We start from the raw sequence: 24,903 nt of genomic DNA, 5'->3' as shown, positions 1-24,903 counted from the left end.
GGGGGCTGGGGCCAGGGGCGCGGAGGGGCACCCGGCGGCCCCTGGCACAGAGCTTGAGGGGAGGCTGGCCAGCCCTCCATCAATCACCTCCTGGCTTCTTGGGGGAGAGAGAGTGTGTGTTTTCAGAATGTGCGGTACCGGGCCTCCTTCCTCACTTCCTGGTCACATGAAATGTCTGGCACCTTCCGGGGGTTGGGGGGGGGGAGGGCTGGGAAGGCACAAGTTTCTGAACACCTTTCTAACTTCTTTGGAAACTGACAGTCTTTGAATTGCTGAGTTTGGCACGAGATGGAGGGGTTTTAATGAAAACCTCAACAAGTTCAGATAGAGGGCCTGGCATGCAATCATTTCTTCATTTCATGTTCTGTTTCCACCACGCAGGGAGGGTTGTTTGAAATCAAACGCAACTCTCACTTAACGGTTGCATGGCCGTACTAGGTTTTCTGGGTGCCGATGACTCAGAAACAGGCTCTTGGAAGGTAACAGCTTTGAAATGGAAACAACTCTCGAGCTCCTTCCTGGGGCTGGAACTTCCACCCTGCTTTACTCAGGGGTCCTCGGTCCCTAGCTGTGACCCCCCCCCCCCATGAAACCCTCCAGAAGGCTGTTGGGTACATCTCATCTTTTTTCTCATCTGTTTCCTGGTAGAGGGGGCCCCACCCCTGCTTAGCTCACATAATGCTTCTACCCCTGGACCCACACAGCCTTTGTGGATTGGCTCGCACTGTCTGTCTGACTGCACTCCTAGCAGGAGCCTCCTCTGTTCCACAGATGAAGCAAGCATGCTCCTGCCTCAGGGCCTTTGCACGTACCATTCTCTCTGTCTGAAAGTTCAACCCTCTTGCATCAGAGGCTTTTTTTTTTTTCCTGATCATTCTTTTGAAACGCACTCTCAGTAGCTCTGTGCCCCCACTTGGCTTCATTTGATTACCTATTTATTTGTTGTCACTTGCACTGATGTCACTCCCGGGCAGCAGGCAGGACCTGGCTGTTGTTTGCCACTGAGCCCCCAAGTGCTAGGTTGTACCAGCCAACGGAGGGAAGGTCTCAGTGACCGCCCCTCCTGCTGCATCATTCGAAACTGCTCAGATCACATCCTGATTCTCTCCCATCCAGAGGCTGGATGGCCACCCCCAGCCCAGAGTAGGTGGGTGGGTGGTCCAGGTGGGCTCCTGGCGATTCCAACCCTCCTGGTCTTGTAAGGAGAGGTGACAACTCCCTCTCAGCTTGTTGTGTATGTTCAGTGAGACGCAGATGGTCTCAGAATGGACCGGCACATTCGGGACACAGCGGAGGCACAGTGGGCCGTGGCTGCTGTTATTTACGAAGTCAACATCTCACTGCCCCTTCCTGGGAGCCCCCTCCCCTAGCCATTCATAGCTTGGACCTCCCGTGTCCCCGGAGGGCACCCAGGAAAGACGTTAGAACTGGATCAGCCACGTTGCAGCTAAGCAGAGCCTGGCATTTTGTGAAAATACTCCTCTGACACGTCTGTATTTTGTAGAAATGGATTTGGCCGGCAGGAAATTTCTTGAAATAAAATGACATCGCTTCCCTGTGCCGGGGCTGCAGAGCACTTGGCATCACCGTACTGGGTGCCTCTCGGTACCTGCCGGGAGGGTCCCTTTCTTGTCCCCATTGTGTGGATGAGAACACTGAGGCTTGGAGAGCACACACAGCTTGATTATCTCTCTCTGCCTCGTCGTGAACATACCTGTGCTTTCTGCCCTCCCCCTCCTCCTCCCCGCTATTACTCACGATTTTCTCCTGCACCCTGAGGCCTCAAGCCCCGTGAATGGGCTCCTGTGTGCTTCTGAGCACTTGTGGACGCCGGGGGCCAGAGGGCGTTGCTGGCCACACCCAGGGCCCACTTACCTGTCAGACACGGTGCCAGGGGCCTTGTGACCTTTAGGGGCCCGTGAACGTGTTTGACCTCTTGTACAACCTGGAAAAAAAAGAAAGGAACGTTGAGGTCAAAGAAGACATTCAAATATATCATGTTACTGTGTTCACCTCTGTACCAATGCAGTCAAAAAAAACATGGCTTGAAAATTGTTTTTATGGAGGAAGCAAGTGGCCTGTGGTCAGCAGGAGAGTAGCCGGTGCAGATGTTTACGTCGAGTCCCAAGAATCTGAGAAGGTGCGAGGTTCCCAGGCACACGGGCCTCAGGGTTGCACATGGACTTGAGGTTGCTGATCGGCTGACCCGCAAATAGAGACGTGACCCTGGGTTGCCTGGGCGGGCCCGGTGCAGATGCGGTGGTCCTTGACAGCGGAAGGGGGAGGCACAAGACACAGCGAGTGGCGCAGCAGCTGGGGCTGGCTCTGCGGGTGGAGGAAGGGGCCCCGAGCAGGGAGTGGGGGTGGCCTCTACAAGTTGGAAATGCAAGGGAACAGATTCCTCCCTGGAGCCTCCAGGAGATACCCGGCCCTTGCCCGACACCCTGATCTCAGAAATTCTGCCCTCCCGAGCCGTAAGATACTAAAGGCGTAGCTGAAACCGCTAAGTCTGCAGTGGAAAACCAATAGCACCCATGGAGGCAAAAGTTTCTCGGGCCCCCGCAAGCCCTCATGGGGCCTGGCCACCCCACGGCTTTGCCCTCTGACGTGAGGTCAGTGCCAGGCAGAGCCGGCCAGGAAGCTCCGGGCTCGACACACGTTCTCGCGGAGCGGGGTTGGAAGCCAACTCTCTTCTAATTTTTTTTTAAATTATTTTCAACATTTTTATTTCTGAGAGAGACAGAGACAGAAACGGAGAGACAGAGAGAGACAGAACACGAGCAGGGGAGGGGCAGAGAGAGAGGGAGACACGGAATCCGAAGCAGGCTCCAGGCTCCGAGCTGTCGGCACAGAGCCCGACGTGGGGCTTGAACTCACAGACCACGAGATCACGACCTGAGCCGAAGTTGGATGCTTAACCGACTGAGCCACCCAGGTGCCCATCTTCTAATTTTGAGGATTCTTGTGAGCTATTTCTTTGGTTCCTTTTTCTCCTGGTCTCTTGAGTGACTCAGATTTAAAGGACTTTAAATATTTTCTTTTTACTTTCAGTTTTCTGCCGTGGAGTTTCTTAGCTAGGAACTGCCTCGTCCTCTACCCAACTCGATTGGGCTTGGCCTCCAGAGTGGTATTTTCCCTCTCTCATCCTGGTAGACATTTTTTGCCGGAGGTAATGGAAAACTAGGTACTATTTCTAAGTTTATAACACTCTCTCCTGTGCTCTGCGTTTGCAAAAGGCCATGGTAACTGGTCCCAACTGAAAAAAATCTAATAAATCAGTGGGCTGATTTTTCAGCATCGAGCGTTTGTCTGTGCTGAGCATATAACACCGTTTAAATGTTTTTAATGTTTTATTTCTGAGAGACAGAGAGAGAGACAGAGACAGAGCATGAGTCGGGGAGGGGCAGAGAGCGAAGGAGACACAGAATCTGAAGCAGGCTCCAGGCTCTGAGCTGTCGGCACGGAGCCCAGTACAGGGCTCGAACTCGTGAACCGCGAGATCATGACCTGAGTCAGAGTTGGTTACTTCACCGACTGAGCCACCCAGGCGCCCCCAGTAGCACACCATTTAACTGCGTCACTGTGGTTCCGGAAGGAGGGAGAGAACAAGAAAGCCGTGTCTGTGTTCTTGAGTCCTGGGAGTAGACAGATGCCTATTGTAGAGAAAAGGCAACGCTTCCCCCCCCCCCCCCCTTTTATTTTCAAGATGCTACAAAAGACAAGTTTAGACCTCGGGGGAGCGGTGGTCTTGCCCAGAGTTATAGGTTGGCCGCAGCTTGGATTTGAGCCTGCGAAGCTCTGTCAAGGAGGTGATGGACAGCCCACCCCCACCCCCCCACGGTTCTAGCAGAAAATTGGCCTAAAAACTGAGAGATTGTTGGGCCCTTCCTTCTCTGACTGAAAAGGGATTTCACGGGGCTCTCTCTACTTGTCTGAGAAAGTGGACGACACTCAGTGCTCCTTACAGCTGGGGTTGTGGGTTATTAATGGTCCCTTTCCCGACTGACTTCACTCATTTGCCATATCCAGTGCTGTTTGCTGGGGCGGGTCGTGCTTGTTGGTGAGGATGTGGGGAGATTCTCTCTCTTGTGAGGTGGAAAGAGAGAAGAATCTGACCGGCAAGGCCGATTGTCGTGAAGGCCCACTGTGGTAGACCCCCCGGGGGTGCCTTGGATCTTACCCTGTGGCCTCCCAAAACTAGTTATTTGACTGTGATTTGAGCCACTCCTGTTGTCCCCAGTCACTCCCTTCCTTGTCACTTGGCCCCCTCTGGTGTACAAAAACTTTGAATTTGTACGTGGTTAATATAATCAGTGTCTTAAGGTTTATGTCCTCCTTGTAAAGGCATCGCCCTTCTGAGAACGTGCGTGATTGCCCCCATGTTTTCTTTGAGCACGTTTATGGTTTCGATTTCTACGTTGAAATCTTGGAGTCATTGTATTTTGGACTGTGTTTTGGCATAGGTGTAACTGATCAGACTCATTCTCCAGTGGCCACTAGAAATAATGTCCCCGCATTATTTCTTTTCCATACTTTCCCCAGCTGCTACGGCCTGGATGTTGGTATGCCTCTCGAAATGTATATGCTAAATCCTAACATGTGATGTGATAGTATTTGTGGGTGGAGCCCTTGGGAATCGATTAAGTCATGAGGGGGAGCCTCCATGCTTGGGATTAGTGCCCTTATAAAAGAGGCCCCACCAAGCTCCCCAGCCCCTTCTTCCATGGGAGGGTGTAAGGAGAATCTGTGACCAACTGGCACCCGGGGCTGGTCTCAGACGTCCCAGCTTCCAGAACTGGGAGTAATAAATCTCTGTTATTTATAAGCCACCCAGTCCGTGGTGTTTGGTTCTAACAGCCCACGGGGACTAAGATACCAGCTGAAGGGCCTCCAGCTTGACGTTCTAAATTCCTGTCTGTCGTGGGCTTTGTAAATTCCAGCTATGTCTTTCGTCAGATCAACGGTTTGCGAATATTTTCTCCCAGTCCGCAGCTTATTTTTTAATCCTTTCACCCTGGCTTCATGTTAAGCTCTCAGAGAGCAAGGTTTTAATTTCAGCCAAGTATACGCTATTGATTTTTTTTGTTTTTTTTCCTTTATGGATTGTGCTTTTGAGGTCAGGTCGAAGATCTCTTTACTAAGCTCTAGACCCCAAAGACTTACTCATGTATTATCTTCTGAAGTTTCATAGTGTTACGTTTTACCTTTAAATCTGTGACCCGTTTTGAGTTAATTCTTATATAAAGTGTTAGGTTTTGTGGGGTTTAATGATCTATCTCATTAAACCTCATTGTGTGTAACTGCACATAGACACATAATTGCTTCTGTGCCAAATGTTGAAAAGACTGTCCCCTCCACCATGAAATTCCTCTTGCGCCTTTGTTCAAAGTCCGTTGGCCATATTTGTGTGGGTTTATTTCTGGATTCTCTGTTCTGTTCCACAGATCCGTGTGTCTGTTCCTCGTCCATCGTATTGTAGCTGTACAATGTCTTAGAACAGGGTAGATGGATTCCTCTTGCTTTATTCTTTTTCAGAATCGTCTTAGCGATTCTAGTTTCTTCGCCTTTCCATAATCATTTTAGAATAATACTGTTTAAAATTTTTTTTTCAACTTTTTTTTAAATTTATTTTTGGGACAGAGAGAGACAGAGCATGAACGGGGGAGGGGCAGAGAGAGAGGGAGACACAGAATCGGAAACAGGCTCCAGGCTCCGAGCGATCAGCCCAGAGCCCGACGCGGGGCTCGAACTCCCGGACCGCGAGATCGTGACCTGGCTGAAGTCGGACGCTTAACCGACTGCGCCACCCAGGCGCCCCAAGAATAATACTGTTTATACCATAAAAAAGTCTAAATGGGATTCAACAGGAATTGTAGTGAATCTTGTCTATTAACTTGGAGAGCAGCTTTGCTCTACCAAAGCCTCTCGTCCGCAAACAGGGAATGTTTTCTCATTTAATTAGACTTCTTTGATTCCCTTTGTCAGTGTTTTATGGTTTTTTTTTTTTACGCTTGCACGTTCAGTACGTGTTTTATCAGATTTATACCTGAGAATCTCATGTCTTTTAAGCAGATGCGAATGGTGTGGTTTACAACTATTTTATTTAGGATTTTTGCGTCAATATTCATATGTGGCATTAGGTTAAAGTTTCCTCTGTGTGAGCAGTCTTTTTTTTTTTTTTAATTTTTTTTTTCAACGTTTATTTATTTTTGGGACAGAGAGAGAGACAGAGCATGAACGGGGGAGGGGCAGAGAGAGAGGGAGACACAGAATCGGAAACAGGCTCCAGGCTCCGAGCCATCATCAGCCCAGAGCCCGACACGGGGCTCGAACTCCCGGACCGCGAGATCGTGACCTGGCTGAAGTCGGACGCTTAACCGACTGCGCCACCCAGGCGCCCCTGTGTGAGCAGTCTTTGTTGATTTTCGGTATCGAATCTTCCAAGTGAGGGAAGATTTTCTTGCTTTCCCAGCTTTGAGTACATCCAGGCACGAGCATTCAGAGGGGCTTGTGGGGAGCGCTTTGATGACTACCTTTCTTTCTGCACCAGTGCTCCGGCTGTTTAAATTTTCTGTCTCTTTGCTCAGTTTTGATAAATTCTGTTGTCCTAGAAATCTTGTGTTTAGAAATATATTCATATTTGATTCAGCACAGTTGTTTAAGGATTCGTTTCTTCTGGTCAGTGATTATTTTCTCATTATTTCGAAATATTTGTGCATTTCCTTTTTTTTTTCTTCACTAGAGTATTTAATGAATTGTCTATCTTTTTTTTTAATGTTTATTTATTTTTGAGAGAGAGAGAGAGAGAGAGAGAGCGAGCATGAGTGGGGGAGGGGCAGAGAGCGAGACATAGAATCCTAAGCAGGCTCTGGTTCAAACTCATGAACCACAAGATCATGACCTGAGCCAAAGTTGGATGCTTAACCGACTGAGCCACCCAGGTGCCCCAGTGCATTGTCTATCTTACCATTTTCTCCTCCTTTTTAAGGGAGGCATTAGATATTTTAATGAAGAAAAAAAAGGAAATGGACAAATACTTCAAAATAATGAGAATAATCACTGATCAGAAGAAATGAACCTTTAAACAATTATGCAAGGGAAACAAAAGTAAACGTGAACTATTGGGACTTCATCGAGATAAAAAGCTTCTGCCAGTGAAAGAAGCAATCGACAAAACTGAAAGGCAGCCTACGGAATGAGAGATGCTTGCAAATGATATCTGATAAAGGGTTAGTATCCCAAATCTAAGAACTTATCAAACTCAACATCCAAAACAACAAATAACCCAGTTAAGAAATGAACAGAAGACATGAACAGACACTCCTCCAAAGAAGACATCCAGATGGCCAACCGACACATGAAAAAATGCTCAACGTCACTCATCCTCAGGGAAATACAAATCAAAACCACACTGAGATACCACCCCACACCTGTCAGAATGGCTACACTTAACAACACAAGAAACAACAGGTGTTGGCGAGGATGCCGGGGAAGGAGGAACCCTTTTGCACTGCTGCTGGGAATGCAAACTGGTGCAGCCACCCTGGAAAACAGTATGGAGGTTCCTCAAAAAACAAAAAAAACACAAAAAAAACACTAAAAATAGAACTATCTCACAATTCAGCAATTATACTGTTAGGTATTTAACCACAGGATACAAAAATACCGATTCGAAGGGATACATGCACCCTGATGTTTATAGCAGCATTATCAACAATAGCCAAGCTATCCATCACTTGATGAATAGAAAAAGAAGATGTGATATAATATACGGTGGAATATTAGTGAGCCATCAAAAGAATGAAATCTTGCCATTTGCAATAACGTGGATGGAGCTAGAACGTATTATGCTAAGCAAAATAAGCCAATCAGAGAAAGACAAGTACCATAGGATTTCACTCATACGTGGAATTTAAGAGACCAAACAGATGAACATATGGGAAGGGGGGTGGGGAGAAGAGAGGGAAACAGATGACAAGAGACTCCTGATGATAGAGAACAAACTGAGGGTTGATGGAGGGAGGTGGGCGGGAGATGGGCTAGATGGGTGATGGGCATTACGGAGAGCGCTTGTATGTAAGTGATGAATCACTGAATTATACTAACACCAATATTGCGCTGTGTGTTAACTAAAATTTAAATTTAAAAAAAGAACAAGCATTCCTTGGAATTACTGATCAGTTCTGCTATTTTTCTGTTTTTGAATTCAATAATTTGTTTAGATTCCTTCCTTTTGCTTTATTCAGATTTTATTATTCAATTAACCCTCTGGGTTGGACTCTTCATTCATTCATTTCTTTTTCTCCCTCTTATTTAGTGATGTCTGCTTGTAGGACTAGAAACTTCTGCTCAGTACTGCTTAACTCTGTCCGGGCAGTTGCTGACATATGAAGTTTTATTACTGTTGTTTTCTAGATGTTCTTTACTTTTGATTTTTATTTTCTCTCTGATCAAAGATTATTTGGGAGACTGATTTACATTTCCTGGGGCAAGAGGGCTTGGAATTTTTTATTTTCATTAAAAAAATTTTTTTAATGTTTATTTTTGAGAGAGAGACAGAGACAGGGACAGAGTGAAAGTGGGGGAGGAGCAGAGAGAGAGGGAGACACAGAATCTGAAGCAGGCTCCAGGCTCTGAGCTGTCAGCACAGAGCCCGATGCGGGGCTGGAACTTCGAGACTGTGAGATCATGACCTGGCTTAGGTCGGACGCTTAAAATTGACTGAGCCACCTGGTGCCCCTGGATTTTTAATTTAAAAAAAAAATCATTTAATCTATTTTAGAGCGAGTGAGCAGGGGAGAGGGGCAGAGGGAGAGAGGGAGAATCTCAAGCAGGCTCCACTGTCAGCACAGAGCCTCATGCAAGGCTCGGTCCCATGACCCTAGGATCATGATTTGAGCCAGAATCAAGAGTTGGACGCTCAACTGGCTGAGCCACCCAGGCACCCCAGGATTTTAATTTTATACATTTCTCATTGTATCAGAGAATATTGTTTCTACTTTCTAATTTGTTGATGTTTTAGAAGTTTCTTTTGAGGCCTAAAATAAGGACAGTTTTTTTTTTTTTTTTTTTTTTTTTTTTTTTTTTTTTTTTTTTTTTGTGAAAGCTCCATGAGTGATGGAGTAGAAAGACTATTTTTGTTTTAGGGCAACAGAACACATGTGTAGCCATTAAACTCAGGTTTTTTTTTTTATGTTTATTTATTTTTGAGAGAGAGAGAGAGAGAGAGAGAGACAGAATGCGAGCAGGGGAGGGGCAGAGAGAGAGAGAGGGAGGCACAGAATCTGAAGCAGCCTCCAGGCTCTGAGCTGTCAGCACAGAGCCCGACGTGGGGCTCGAACCCACAAACCGTGAGATCATGACCTGAGCCGAAGTTGGACGCTTAACCAGCTGAGCCACCCAGGCGCCCCACACACGTATAGCCGTTAGATTTACCTTCTTAATTACTGGTGTTACGTCTCTTTTATGCTGACAGTCCATCATGGCCGAGAGAGACTGTCTCCCTCCCTCCTTGTGTCTCCTGTAATTTGTTTCATTAATGTTGGTGCTATGCTTTAGCACATAGATATTCACAACTGCTTAATGCCTTATTGTGAGCTGTACCCTTTGGAATCATGCAGGGCCCTTCTTTGTCCGGCTTAGTGCTCTCTTTTCCCTGAATTCAGCGGGTAGATTTTACAATTGTAATCTCGGCCTTCTCTATATTTGCATTTGCCGATATCCGTGTGCCCAGATTTCTGTTTCAACGTTTCTGAGTCACTTTGTGTGTTTCTCGTGTATATCCACAGAGTCGTATTTCCTCTGATGATGAGGAAGGTCTGTAATGCGGTTCTCCTGGCTCTTTCTCTGACTGCAAATTTCTGCGACGCCTGTAACGCAGTATTTCTTCAGACAGTACCGATTAACACGCTATTATGAACAAATGAATACAGTTATGTCATTCTCCCCCTCTCTCTCTGCTCCTTCTGACTGTAGCTGACTCGCAACCTTGCTTACCGTTTACCTCTGCGCGGGAAGTGTGCCTAGACCTTCCCTACTTAAGTTACTAATATCTTTTAACTGCACTTCTCCTCCACCAGCTATTAAGAACAGATTAAAACAACCAGGATACCCGGGTTTGGGGTCTCATCCCCCCTCTGGGGTGGCCTCTTGAACTTCCTGTGCTCAGTAGCACCGTCTCATGGAAGAGACCATAATCCTACAGGTGCTGCGTTCTATGCGCGGGACTGGCAGCGAACTGTCCCTCTAATGTGGGACCCCAGGCAAACACCTGGACTTCGTGTGCTTCTGTTTCCTTATCTGTCCAACTGGAATAATGATAGTACTCAGGCCGCAGTGTCAATTCAACGCAACAAAATAAGTAGCATAGCTCCAACGGTGCCTGGTGCATAGTGCCCGTCCAGTGGGTGTTCCAGATTACACCCGATGATCCTGGTTAGCGGAACTAGATGAAGCTGGTGGTGGAAAGTGGGCATCAGAGACGTGTCTGCACTAGATACGTCTGAAGGCTGTAGGGGCCTGCATCACCCCGGAGAGCCCTTTCTGCGGCAGGGACCGTGCCCTCGAAATTACGGAGCTTCTGTGGGCAGACCTCACAAACCCCAAGCAACGTGGCACCAGAGCACTACTAAAACGGACAACAATCCTGATAAAAATACCAGCGTCAGCGTGTTACGTCCTGTGTCCAAGTACAAGAGCAAGATCAAGTGAAGGGCACTCCTTTTCACAAAAGAAGGTGAAGGTAGCTTGGAAGGGTCGAGGCTGCTGCTTGAGAGACAGGGATAGACGGACATCATCGTCAGAAGGGAGGGCGGAGGTCAGCAGCTGCAGACTCTGGCCAGATGTTGGGCGGACAGAGACGAAAGAACTCCGGCTTATTATCTTTTGCTTGTTTCTTTTGCATAAAGATAGGGAATAACTGTTCAGGGAACACTTCCAAGTCAGAGCATGTGGCCACACCGAGCAGAGAGGAAGAAGGGGAGCGGGCACCATGTGTTGGGATCGTCGTGGCCAGCTGTGTTCAGCTAGGTACCGTGGCATCTTCCATTTGGCTGCTGTGGCTCCGTGGTACGAAGGGTAACATGCTGGGAAACTGCTGTGTGTGGACCACAGTGGATTCTGCCTCCTACTGGCATTGTTCCTCTCTGTCTTCTCTGATGAGTATGTACACACACACACACACACACACACACACAATCACAATCTGTATAGTACATGGTGGGAGAGCCTCTGTGAAGTCTAGCCAGTGGATTCTCTGTATTTTTTTCTGAAGTCCGTTCTGAGTTGTGGTCAAGGCACAGTTCAAGTCCAGAAAATGAATGTTTTCCCCTCATAGTCCTCTACCCAGAAGCTTCTGGTCTTCCCGGAATTTCTGGTGGGTGTCCAGCCATCTCAGCAGAAATTTCCAAACCATGTTTGGTAACTTTGATTTGGGGGAAAGGAGACCTTCAAATAGGAAGAGACACGATTCCTCGGGGTGCATGTTCTCCGGCATTGGCTTGGCCTCTTCCACTCGTATTGGCAAGGTCGCAGCTGGGGGAGCGCCTGGGTGTCATTCGGCGCAAGAAGATGTCAAGTTTCATTCCAGAACAGTCGTGATGAAAATAACTACCACATGTTGAGCTCCTTCAGGAGTAAGTGCATTGTGTGTGTGCTAACTTCGTTCCTTACTGTGCTCCTGGAAGTTAGAATTTAACAATTCACGCTTACCCAGAACTACAGGTGCCAGAGGCAGCAGAGGCTGGTACCTGGCAGAGTGAGTCTCTGAGCCCAGTTCTGTGGCCCGTTTCCAGGACGCCCTCCCAGCAGGAATTGTCGGCAGCTCTCTGCCTGCTTCCCCTTGACGCTCCAAGCTGGGCTCGGGAACGTAAAACTCTCCTGGTGTGGATTTTGCTCGCTTGACACCATCTTTCATGCCTGGTAGGAAGGTTTCTATTTTCTACCAAGACCTCTCTCTCTTTCTGGGAGGGGAGACTTTTCACGATGTGCTAACGCTTCAGTCCAGGTGGAGGGAGCGGTTGAGCCCGTGAGCTCTCTAAACATTTTTAAAAAGTTAAAATCTTTGCTAAGTTTCCCAAAGTCATTATTTTTCTTCTTTTTAAACAACCTTCTGATCCCCAGTTTTTCTTTAAAGTTTATTAAAAAAAAAAAAAACCAACATTAGCACGGCCAACAGACCAGCCAGTTGGCAATACATTTAGAACACAAGGAGGGCCATAGGAAGTTAAAAGCAAAGGGCTTTCCAATTTTACTCATATAAAATTCCACTGACTTTCTCTCCAGAGTACCATAGTAAAATGTGAACTCTTGAAAGAAAAATAAAAAAGAAGCCTTGTTTTTTAATCGTGCTTTGAGTTTGTAACTGAGATGTAAATTGGCCTCGATTCTTGCATGGTTGACGAAAATGAACCTAAACTGGGTGGAGAAATTGAGAAAGTGCCAGAGTGTAGCAGAGATGAGAAAGAGAGACGCGTGGGCATTGACTTTTTAATGAAAAAAATCACGTGTGTACTTTTAAACATCAAAGAGCATTACTTCTAGTTAAAGATCGTAACGCAAGGGGCACCTGGGTGGCTCAGTCGGTTAAGTGTCCGACTGTTGATTTTGGCTCAGATCATGATGCTGTGGTTCATGAGATCGAGCCCCATGTCAGGCTGTGCACTGACAGCATGAGAACTGCTTGGAATTCTCTCTCCCTCTCTCTCTCTCTCTCTCTCTCCGTCCCTCCCCCTCACGTGCGTGTGTGTGTGTGTGTGTGTGTGTGCGCGTGCACACACTCTCCCTCTCTTTCTCAGAAATAACTAAATAAACTAAAAAAATAAAATAGTAGCCTCTATCCCAAACCCTTCATCCCAATTTCCTGATGTCCCCAGGCAACTGCTATTGGAAACCCTTTAGCTGTCTCTTCTATTTTATTTATCTTAATACCTGTATTTCTGAACAAAGGCTTTTAGTACTTTTTCATGATTGTTTTACATTACTTATTGTCTATCTGTCCACTTTCTACTGTGAAAGCTAAGGATGTCTCTTATCGACCTACCTTTACTGACCTGTCTCCAGTGCGTGTGTATTTTCTCTGTCTCTGTGTCTCTTTCTCCTCCCATCCTCCCAAAGGAGTATCAATTTTAGCTAACTCAGTATTCAGCGTTTGCATCATGGTCATTGTTGAACTATTATTTACAGCTGGGTCACCTGATATACTATAGTTATATTTCCTTTCCTCCAGCTTTTTTGCTTTTCCTGGAGGTGATAATCCCTTCTTTTTAATGGTTTTCTAGGTTTTCTAGGTACCTATTACCAATTCATTCCAAAGCTTCCTGATAGGCCTGAAAATCTCCCCTGAATACATCTGTAATATCAACAATTCAGTCTGGTCTTTTCTTCCCGGAGATCACCCACCTGGGGTCTTCTGGCCTCTGTTGGCATCTGAATTTGATCTCCGGGCCTATGGCAGAGCCCCTTCACTGTTCCTTCTGGAATTCTCTTCACCTCCCTTCTGAGTTCTCTTCTGTGTTTCTTAGATCCCATGTCTCTCTGTTTTCCCATGGATTTTGGTGGTTCATATCTTCTGGGAATGGTGCTTGGGAGGTAAAATTTTGGATTCCTTGACTGTTGGGATAGGCATTTTTGTTGACCTTACCCTTGATCGGTAGTTTGGAAATAACTTTCCCTGATAAGTTTTAACAACTTTGTTGAGATGATCATTCCCATACTATATATCCCACCCATATAATAAATTCGCGGAATCATGGTCTCATCACAACGATCAGTTATGGAGGATCTTTATCCTGAAAAGAAACTTCATACTTGTTAACCCTCACACTTTGGAAACATTTTTCCATTGCCTCTTTACCTTTAGTGTTGTAATATAGAGATGGGAGGATATTTATACTTATAAATATTTGGACTGTTTTTCCTCAATAAAGTTTTAGGGTTTTTTTTCTGTATTCCTTGTGCTAAAAACTACCCAGTGTGTGCCTGGTAGCTGGCACTTGACGTGACCTTGAAATGTGGAAATCGTATTTTTTAGTTTGGGGAAATTCCGTTTTTAGATTTTTAACGTTCATGTATTTATTTTGAGAGGGGGCAGGCAGAAGGGGCGGAGAGAGAGGGAGAGGGAGAGAGAGAATCCCTAGAGAATCCATGCTGAGCACGTGGAGGCGACGTGGGGCTCGATCTCACAAAGAGTGAGGTCATGACCTGAGCCAGAATCGAGTCGGATGCTTACCCGACTGAGCCACCCAGGCGCCCCAGTTTTGGGAAATTCTAATTTTTCTTCTTCCTCCTCTTCTTCCTCCCCCCCTCCTCCTCCTCCTCACCCTTCTCTTCCTCCTTCTCATCTTCGTCTTCTTTTCCTTCTCTCCATTTTTTCCTGCCAACCTTTTTGAAGCGATTATTATTTGCATGTTGAATCTCTTGCATTGACTTTTTTCCTTCCGGCTTAAATGCCAACCAATCTTCACCGTGATACGTCCTTTCACCCTCCGTATTTTAGCTTATGTACCACCTCCCCAGGAACACTTCCCCTGTCCAGCTCTAGAAAAGTCAGCCCACCCCTCCCCCTCCCCTTCCATTTATAAGCTTTCTGTGTTTCCTCTTTGAATAATGTCACAGTTACAGTTCAGTAATTGATTGTATAGTTACTTATGCAATCCCTGTCTTCCCCTCTAGACTAAGCTGTCCGAGGCCAAGGGCCAGGTTTGCGCTGAGACGGGCACAGTTTATAAAGACAAGTTTTGGCAGCAGAAAAACGACGTTTCTTCTGTCCGGGGCCTGTCCAGAGCGTTTGGAAAAACACCGGTGTCTGTTCGTCACATGTGGCCGTCAGGCAGCTGAACGGTGTTCTGCAAAGTTGCTTCCGTGCCCACCCTCTTCGTGGGTCATGCGTTTGTTTCTGAGCCCTTCCCATTATCTTGGCAAGTAAACAGGAACACGTTGAGGGAGCTGGTATTTCAGAACAGCCATCCTGATGGGTAAAAGGTGACAAGCCCTTGAAAACTCTGTGTCGGTTGCCTCGCCAATGAATTGCCAGTGACACTTAGCCCTTTCTCAGGATGGGTTTGAACAAAGCGAATGGAGCGTCACCCTGTTGTTTTCGAGTTGTCCGATTGGGGTTTCTAAACAGCAGTACTGATGGCACCTGGGTCTGGATACCTCTTTGCTAGGGAGTCTGTCCTGGGCAGACATTTTAGAATGTTCTGTGGCATTCCTGGACTCCACCCACTAGAGGACCCCGCTGGTGGCACCCTACTTGGTACCCTGACCCCCCCGTCATAACAATCAATAATGTCTCTAGACGTTGCCATGTGTCCCCTGGGGGGCAAAATCCCCCCTCGTTCAGACACACTGTTGTACACGCAGACATGGGGGCTTTTCATAGACAGATACACCCGGTGATACTAGCCAGGGCCAGTGGGCATCCCCCAGTATAGGGGAGACGTTCAGTGGTTGGTGGAGGGCTCAGAAGAGCACATCGAATGTTGGGCTGGATTTGGAAGAGTTTTCGGAAGGCTCCCATGGCCGGTACGATGACCCATTTGTTTTGGCCAGTTGGGCTCACGGTGGGTAAAAAACAAAGTGAGAAGCTCTTTCTGGAAGCGCTTCTGACATTGTGTGGAAGAAGCCAAATGGTTTGAGAGACACCAGGTAACTGAAACTATGGTAAGTGGACCGCGACGTCGAACGTTGATTCGTTCGATCGGAAGGGATTTCCTGCGTGTCTTTTTGAACTCGGCTGTCCACTTTGGGAGAGAGACGGGTGTGTTGAGGGGGGCGGTGACTTAGATTTCTGTGGCTGCGGTTTTCTGGCCTAGCCCTAAGCTTCCCACTCACCGCACAGAATTAGGCAACCATTGTTTTATCCTGCTGGGACCGAGGTGGTAGGACGTGTCTGGACCCACAAGCCTGGGGAAGGAGAGAAGGGGTCTGGAATGAGTCTAAGAGTGGAACTAGAGTCTGAGTGGGGTTCCTGTGGTGGGCAGACGTCTTCCCACAAGAGGTCCACGTTCTGATCCCTGGAACCTGCGAGTGTGTTACCTTAGATGGCGGAAGGGACTCTGCAGTTGAGATGAAGTTAATGACTTTGAGATGGAGAGAGGAGCCTGAACTCTGTGGGTGGTCTCCAGAAGCTGGAAGAGGCAGAGAAACAGATTCTCTCCGCGTAGAGCCTCCAGACCAGCCCTGCTGACACCTTAACCTTAGCCCAGTGAGACTTCCATCCCACAGAACTGTGAGATAATACACGCATGTTGTTTTAGGCCACTAAATTTGTGGGAATTTGTTCCAGCAGCCATAGGAAATTTATATAGCTCTCAGAGTCTTCGGAGGTCAAAACAGGAATCCATGAAGCCCAAAGCAGGGCTCTTAGGAACAGGCATCCTGGAGCAAGCACGTGGTAACCCTTGGCCTGCTAGGGTGTGCGTGTTTGCGTGTGTGCACGCGTGTGTGTGCGCACGTTTGCACCGGCCAGGGTATAGAGCCATGCAGAAGGGAGACATAGCCTACCGTGAGCAGAAGCCCGCATCCCAGCTTACTTGGAAGGCCTTACATCCAAGTACTTACAGCACCACCATCCGCACAAATATCTATCCCAATTTAGTGCTTACATATTCCTTGTCTGGTCCTAGCATTTTTATCGGGAGGTTTGCAAGAGGCCGGAATTATGTTTGTAGTCCACCTCCTACGTTTCTGAGTACCAGAGTTGACGCGTGTTTATATAGGAGCTCATTTACTCTTCACAGATGGAAGATGTTAGAGTGTAGGGATAATGCTGGTGTGCCTTCTCTCCGCACTCAGTTTTGCTGGAAAGCACAAGGAAAAGTGTGGGATTTGGGAGACCGGGCTGCTCTTGTTTCTGTTGGCTCTTCTCAAATATCCCTGTTGTGATGGTAGCGATCTCTGTTTCCTGCTTTCCTCAAGCTGCACTGGGGACTTTGGCGGCTGGCTGGCTGGGCACTTAATTGTCTGCCCTCACCAGGCTCGGGTTGCTTGGTGGGGCCAGTAGGGCTTTCTGACCACACTTGCCCTTGACGTGCTTGCTGCTCCTCGCCTGTTTCCGGGTACATCAGTCTGGACTGGAGGTCGTCTCCCCTGTGACAGATACGTGATTGAAGTCGCAAGATATAGCTAACCCACTCCAGCATCCTTTTTTTTTTTTCAACGTTTTTTATTTTATTTTTGGGACAGAGAGAGACAGAGCATGAACGGGGGAGGGGCAGAGAGAGAGGGAGACACAGAATCGGAAACAGGCTCCAGGCTCCGAGCCATCAGCCCAGAGCCCGACGCGGGGCTTGAACTCACGGACCGCGAGATCGTGACCTGGCTGAAGTCGGACGCCTAACCGACTGCGCCACCCAGGCGCCCCAGCCACTCCAGCGTCCTAATCTTTGCTTTGCTGTCCTAGCCCCATTGGACCTATGGGCTCACACGGACCTATGGAGTCACAAAACACAGCTGGGAACAGCTTAACTGCTTGGCTCCTGAGGAATGATTGCCAGCTTCCCAGCCTGGGTTTATACTCTCGGCCTCCCTCAGACGTAGCAAAAGCCGCGCATTTGAGGATCACTGAACCCTTGGCTGGTTTTTTGAGTAGGACTTCATGGGGTGAAAATCACCAAGTCCTATCCCTTGAGACACACTGTGTGTGTTGGGGAGCTTAAGAGCAGGAGTGGGGGTTATGAGCTCAGGCTTGAACCCGGGGTCCAAGCACTGTTGGGACTCTCTCCAAGGGTCCTGGTTTTGAGCTTCTCTGTGTGTCTGGCTCACTGTTCTCTCTCTGTAGACTGGCCTCTGCTTCCCCAGTTACACGATGGGGAATGGGACTGCCATCAGCACCCATGGTTTACAACTTACAACCACAGCTATGTCTTGATCTCAAATCCGAAATCCCACGGAAGAATGTATTGGCCCTACTTGGGTCAAGTGTCACACGTAGGGAAATCAGCTCTGGGCACGTTGTCAAGGTACGGTGATTGGCCTAGTACCCGCCGTTGGGCTGTTCAGCTGTGGCCAAGGTGCTGAGTCATGCTGCCTCAAACATCTGCTCCAGAGGGAATCGTGTAGAGGGATATTGGTGAAGAGGTACCTCTTTTTTTTTTTTGAGTTTATTTATTTATTTATTTTTTTTTTTTTTAATTTTTTTTCTTTTTTTTTTTTTTTTTTAAATTTTTTTTTTCAACGTTTATTTATTTTGGGGACAGAGAGAGACAGAGCATGAACGGGGGAGGGGCAGAGAGAGAGGGAGACACAGAATTGGAAACAGGCTCCAGGCTCTGAGCCATTAGCCCAGAGCCCGACGCGGGGCTCGAACTCACGGACCGCGAGATCGTGACCTGGCTGAAGTCGGACGCTTAGCTGACTGCGCCACCCAGGCGCCCCTTTAATTTTTTTTTCAACGTTTATTTATTTTTGGGACAGAGAGAGACAGAGCATGAACGGGGCAGGGGCAGAGAGAGAGGGAGACACAGAATCGGAAACAGGCTCCAGGCTCTGAGCCATCAGCCCAGAGCCCGACGCGGGGCTCGAACTCACCAACAGCGAGATCGTGACCTGGCTGAAGTCGGACGCTTAACCGACTGCGCCACCCAGGCGCCCCTAAGTTTATTTATTTTTGACAGAGACAGAGTGTGAGCATGAGTTGGGGAGGGGCAGAGAGAGAGGGAGACACAGAATCCGAAGCAGGCTCCGGGCTCCGAGCTGGCGGCACAGAGCCCGATGCGGGGCTCGAACTCACGAACCGCGAGATCATGACCTGGGCCAAAGTCGGACGCTTAACCGACTGAGTCCCCCAGGCGCCCCGAAAAGGTACCTCTTGAAAACGATAGGGATGAATACACAAAATAATGTGTATCGATAGTTATAATGATATCTATTAGTCTGCTGCTATTTTTTGGAACACCTTCAAATATTTGAGAGTCTCATCTCTGCTTATCGAGAACAGCTGATATTACATAATACTCATTAGAAGAGGTTAAGGTGGGGTGCCTGAGGGGCTCCAGTTGTCTGAGGTCTGACTCTTGATTTCAGCTCAGGTCATGATCTCACGGTTCTGAGGTTCAAGCCCTGCGTCGGGCTCTGCACTGAGATGGAGCCTGCTTCGGATTTTCTCTCTCTCTCTGTCTCTCTCTCTCTCTCTGTCTCTCTGTCTCTGTCTCTGTCTCTGTCTCTCTCTCTCATCCTCCCCTACTCATGCTCTCTGTCTCTCTCTCAATAAATAAATAAATAAATAAATAAATAAATAAATAAATAAGGAAAGCTTAAGGTATAGATTTCACGTTTAGTTAATGTTTTTAAGATTCGATTTCTTAAGTTTTGAGAGTTGTGTTAGTGACTGCGCATCAGCCTGGGTTGGTGTTTGTACAAAGTGAGATTATTTGCAAGCGACTGAGGAATGCTGATCATGGGCTTGAGATGTGTAAGCGTTTGCGACTGAGAGCAATTACTGTGCACAATGTACGGTTCCAGAGAACTTGTTTAAATACCCCCAAACGTTTGGTGATTCATCTGGGGATACTGAAATCCTGGAGGTTGGAGCCTACGGATGAGAGGAGTAGGGCAGAGACTGATGTTTGGGAGGCGGGAACATCCCACTGTGGAGAGACAGGAAGCAGAAGCCTATTATGTATACAACATTCAAATAAGTATTTTAGCTGTTTCATTATGTGATATTTAATGGATACAAAGGAACGATGTAATATACGTAAGGTACTAAGCATTACAACGAAACCAACACTCATGAACCCACTTGTGCCAGTAATGCTGGGATTATTTATGCGCTATTTCCTGATCCCACACGTGCTTCCTCCCAGAAGTGGGACCATTCTCCTTCTGAGGGTGTATCCCCCTTTGCCTTTTAAAAACCGTCTTATCGCCGTGGATCACACGTGCAAAACGATTCTCTTTCTTGCTTCGAACTTTACAAAAATGACCTTATACCTGAGGGAGCGTTAGGAACTCGTCTTTTTCCACTCAACGTCCTGCCTCAACGATCAGCCACGTTGTTACCTGTAGTGTCACTGGATCTGTGACACGGTGAGTGGTACCACTCTTCCTTAAGGTAGACGGGATCGCTCCCTTTCTGACTTTTCATTATTTTATTTTGTTATTATCTTTTCGCTCTTAAAAATAGTGTCGCTCTTCTGTCTCCTGGAGCACGTGTGCAAGGAAACCTCCGGGTTCTATACTGAGGAGTGCAGTATCTGAGTTGGAAAGTATGCAAAGGTGGAGTTTAAGAGAAAAATGACACGTCGTGTTCCAGAGCGGTTACCCGAGTATCTGCTCTTTCTTCGATAGTGTTTTAGAGATTCTCTACACCCTCACCAACAATTGGTATTGACTTTTGCCTTGATTGTCAATAGAAAGGGTATCATCAATCTGTAGCTTTCATCATGACCTGCATCCCCTACCACAAATAGGGTTGGACTTCCCCTGTGTTTACTTGCCGTTTCTGGTACCTTTACCATGAAATACCTGTCATGTTTCTCCATCTTTACAGTGTATGGTTTTTTTTCTTTGTCTCATTGGTTTATAGAATTTAAAAACCAGGGGCGCCTGGGTGGCTCAGTTGGCTAAGCATCCGACTTCAGCTCAGGTCACGATCTCGCAGTTCGTGGGTTCGAGCCCCGCGTCGGGCTCTGTGCCACCAGCTCAGAGCCTGGAGCCTGCTTGGGATTCGGTGTCTCCCTCTCCCTCTGCCCCTCCTCCACTCTCTGTCTCTTTCTCAAAAATAAATAAGCATTAAAAAAATTAAAAAACAAAGACTTTAAAAAATATAGTCTACATATTCATCCTTATGTTAGCTAAATGTGCTCAAAATATTTTCTCCCAGCTTCAAGTTTATCTCACTGGTTTCTTTATGATGTCTTTTGAAAAGTAAAAGTTTTTAATTTGAATGGAGCTCAGTTCATTTGTCTTTTATGGCTAAACTGCTTGTCTTATGTATAAAATCCTTCCATACCTCTTAGTTATGAGGAAATTCTCCTATATATTCTTTAGGGTTTTTTTTTTAAGTTTTAAGTTTTTAAAGTAGTTTATCCATTCAGTAATGATTTTTGTGAAAGATGTGAAACATAAGGCCCCCAATTTCAATTTCTGTTAATATTAGTATCCAGTTGCCTTGAGACCATTTATTTAACAGTTCATTTATTTTCCACTGATATGAAAGACATCTATCTCAAGTTTATGTGTGTGCATGGGTCTGTTTCTGGGCTCTTAGTTTTCCTCCATTTATAAAGTTGTCTATATACCCATCATTATCAGTGTCTTAATTACTAAAGCTCCTTAAAATAACTTCTAAAATCTTTTTTCTTACCGTTTTATTTATTTTTGATAGAGATTGAGAAATAGCATGAGTGAGAGAGAGAGAGAGAGAGAGAGAGAGAGAGAGAGGATCCGAAGCAGGCTCCAGGCTCTGAGCTGTCGGCACAGAGCCCGACGCGGGGCTCGAACTCATGAACCCTGGGATCATGACCGGAGCCAAAGTCGGTCGCTTAACCGACTGAGCCGCCCAGGAGCCCCGTAACTTCTAATGTCTTGATAGGACAGTTCCCTCCACTGTTTCTTCTTTTTGTAAAGTATCTTGATGATTTTCTTCCATGTAAATTTTAGAATCAGTTTGTCAAGTTTCTTTAATATGTTGTGGGATTTTTGGTAAGAATTGACATGTTTATAATGTTTCTTTTTGGAAAAAATGTTTATTTTATTTATTTATTTTGAGAGAGAGAGAGAGAGGGAGAGAGAGAATCCCAAGCAGGCTCCGAGCTGCCAGTGCAGAGCCCAACGTGGGACTCAATCCCATGAATCATGAAATGTGACCTGAAATCAAGAGGCGGACGCTCAACCGACTGAGCCATCCAGGTGCCCCGATTTTTCTATCCACAAACATGTTATAGATTTCCATTTATTTATATCTTTTTATTTTATTTTTATTTAAAAAAAATTTTTTTTAACGTTTATTTATTTTTGAGACAGAGAGAGACAGAGCATGAATGGGGGAGGGTCAGAGAGAGGGAGACACAGAATCTGAAACAGGCTCCAGGCTCTGAGCTATCAGCACAGAGCCTGACGCGGGGATCGAACTCACGGACCGCGAGATCATGACCTGAGCTGAAGTCGGCCGCTCAACCGACTGAGCCACCCAGGCGCCCCATTTATTTATATCTTTTAAAGCGTCTTTTAATAATAAAGTTTTCACCATAAATTTCTTACACATCTTTTGTTCATTTCATCTCTAAGTCCCTTATTTTTGGCTGCTGCTGTATAGAACTGTAATTAGTTTTGTATCGTGGTCTTACGTCTAGTCACCTTGCTGAACTATCTTAGCAAGTATAATACTTTTTCTAGTTTCTTTTGAATTGTTTCTTTGCAGACAATTAAGTTCTTCGGGATTTAAATTTGCTGCTGTTTCTTTCTCACCGAAAGCGTGTTCGTGTGTGTGCGTGGTTTTTAAAAATCGCAAACTCCCATGTGATTGAATTTGGCCAAACCTCGAGAGCTTATACTGAAGACTCTTCCTCAGAGAGGATTTGTGCGTGCTTCTTTTGGGAGCCAAGCGGGCACTACTGTTCTGAGATCATTTTGGTTCCCTTCGAGGGTCCAGGGAGAAATCCCGGGTTCAACTTCTCTAGCTTCTGTTGTCCTGGGCTTTGTGATTTGATCCCGGCACCGTTAGGTGCATTGTTCCCCGAGGCAGCTCTGCCCTTTTCTCCCAGTGCACAGCTCTTTTCTTTCCCTTGGAGATTTCCATTTACTCAGTGGCAAGCCCACTTATGGTTAAAAACATTCATTTGTTTGAGCGGGACCAGGAGAGAGTGTGGCAAATCTCCTACAAGGTTAGGCCTGTTACTTACTTTTTGTTTTGTTTTGATTATGATTTCTGTTTTAAGGGAGGGAGCTGGCTGGAGCCCAGAGGAGAGTCCCCTCTCTCTTCCTGTGGTCGGAAAGTCTTTGACACCGATATTTCTTTACTTGGGCTGCGTGGCTTTGCGTTGAAACCTGCAGTCACAGAGAATGAAATGTCAAGGTGGTTTGGGGATGTGGAAAAATCTCTCTGAGGCAAGTGGAAGAAAGCCACAAAGTGCTGTGAATTTGCAAACCTTCCCCCAAGGATTAAGAGGCCAGGAAACACAGACATTATAGTTCTGAGATCTCCGAAGCTGGCTCCGTCATCACAATGGACCTGCCACCACCGCCTCATGGCAATACTTAATCACATTCTTTTCCGATTTCCAGCATTCCTCCCTGTCTTCCTCATTAAGCTCTAAAACCCTCGAGTGAAGAGATCATGTATAATTTACTTTGGTTTTTTTGTGTTTTTTTTTTTTTCTTTCCCTGAGGCTGACACCATATCTGTGACACAGTAGGTGCAGGAGGGGCGGGGCTTAACACATTCTACAGTGTTACCAGTGTTAACTTTCAGGCGAGATTCAATCCTACCACAGCATTATGGATTGGCAAATAACCTCTTCTGGCATCCTGGATCATCAACCTCCGTAATCTTAACGAAGATTTAATTAATTAATTCTTAATTTCTTTATGGCTTTGTCAGATTTGTTCCCCTTACTGGGGTGCAAAGGGGTAAGCTTGAGGAGGAGTCACTTTCTAGAAGTGTCTGGGGGAGCATCGGAATTATGTTTAAAGTGCAGCTGCAGTCCTGTCGTACGGCATTGGACAGCGTATTAATTCACGATAGTGTCATTCTTAAGAGCTGAGTTTTATGGATCATTTACTATGTCCCAGGCCCTGTGCTCAGACCCTACGTGCCTTATTACCTCATTCAACTCTGCATTCTTTGTGCAAAGACATAGAGTTGCTACCTTGTTTCACCGCTGGAGCTCGGAGGTCACATGACTCTCATACATGTCATGGCTCATGGGTGCACAAAGTAGGATTTTAGTTTGGACTCCTTGACCCTCAGAGCCTGAGGTCTTAAGCACTGTACCAAAACGTCTCTCACTCTTTTTTTTTTTTTTTTTTTTAATTTATTTTTGGGACAGAGAGAGACAGAGCATGAACGGGGGAGGGGCAGAGAGAGAGGGAGACACAGAATCGGAAACAGGCTCCGGGCTCCGAGCCATCAGCCCAGAGCCCGATGCGGGGCTCGAACTCACGCGAGATCACGCGAGATCTCGCGGGATCGTGAACTCACGGACCGCGAGATCATGACCTGGCTGAAGTCGGACGCTTAACCGACTGCGCCACCCAGGCACCCCCGTCTCTCACTCTTTAAGTTAACGTTCAACCTCCTTGTAGCTATCCTTACTATTTTCGGAAAGGTTTGCCAGCGTGTCAAGTTTATATAGTTAGTGAATGACAAAGCGGGATCTGAGCTGAAGGGCTTTGTACTCGTTTTCCTACTCGTATTCTGACTGTACATTCACTAAATGCCGTGACGGTAGCTGCAGATTGTGTGTATGGAGAAAACAACGCCTCGGAAGCCAACAAAATCAAATTTTGTAAGTGCTGCGCGGAAATAATGTCAACCTAGAACTGCCAGCAAAAATATCATTCATACCTGGAGATGCAATAAAGCCACGTGCAGACAATAAAAGCTGAAAACATTTATTGCCAGCATACCTGATTTTTTTTTTGATTTTTTTTTTTCAACGTTTTTTTATTTTGGGGACAGAGAGAGAGCAGAGCATGAACGGGGGAGGGGCAGAGAGAGAGGGAGACACAGAATCGGAAACAGGCTCCAGGCTCCGAGCCATCAGCCCAAGAGCCCGACGCGGGGCTCGAACTCACGGACCGCGAGATCGTGACCTGGCTGAAGTCGGACGCTTCACTGACTGCGCCACCCAGGCGCCCCCCAGCATACCTGATTTAACATCAGTATCTGAGGGAGCTCTTCAAGCAGAAAAAAATGACCGGACGGAAACATGGAAATGCAAAAATAAATGAAGAAGAACC

General features: G+C 46.6%; 1 protein-coding gene across 4 annotated transcripts in view; it reads left to right on the top strand.

The window, feature by feature from the left end:
• The window catches only part of CPXM2 (carboxypeptidase X, M14 family member 2), a 140,288-nt gene that overhangs the window by 60,787 nt on the left and 54,598 nt on the right, over positions 1-24,903 (top strand). The gene's annotated exons all lie outside the window — the stretch shown is intronic.

Source organism: Prionailurus bengalensis, chromosome D2, assembly GCF_016509475.1.
Source record: "Prionailurus bengalensis isolate Pbe53 chromosome D2, Fcat_Pben_1.1_paternal_pri, whole genome shotgun sequence".
Classification (NCBI taxonomy): domain Eukaryota; kingdom Metazoa; phylum Chordata; class Mammalia; order Carnivora; family Felidae; genus Prionailurus; species Prionailurus bengalensis.
This window is presented reverse-complemented; position numbering and strand designations above follow the sequence as displayed.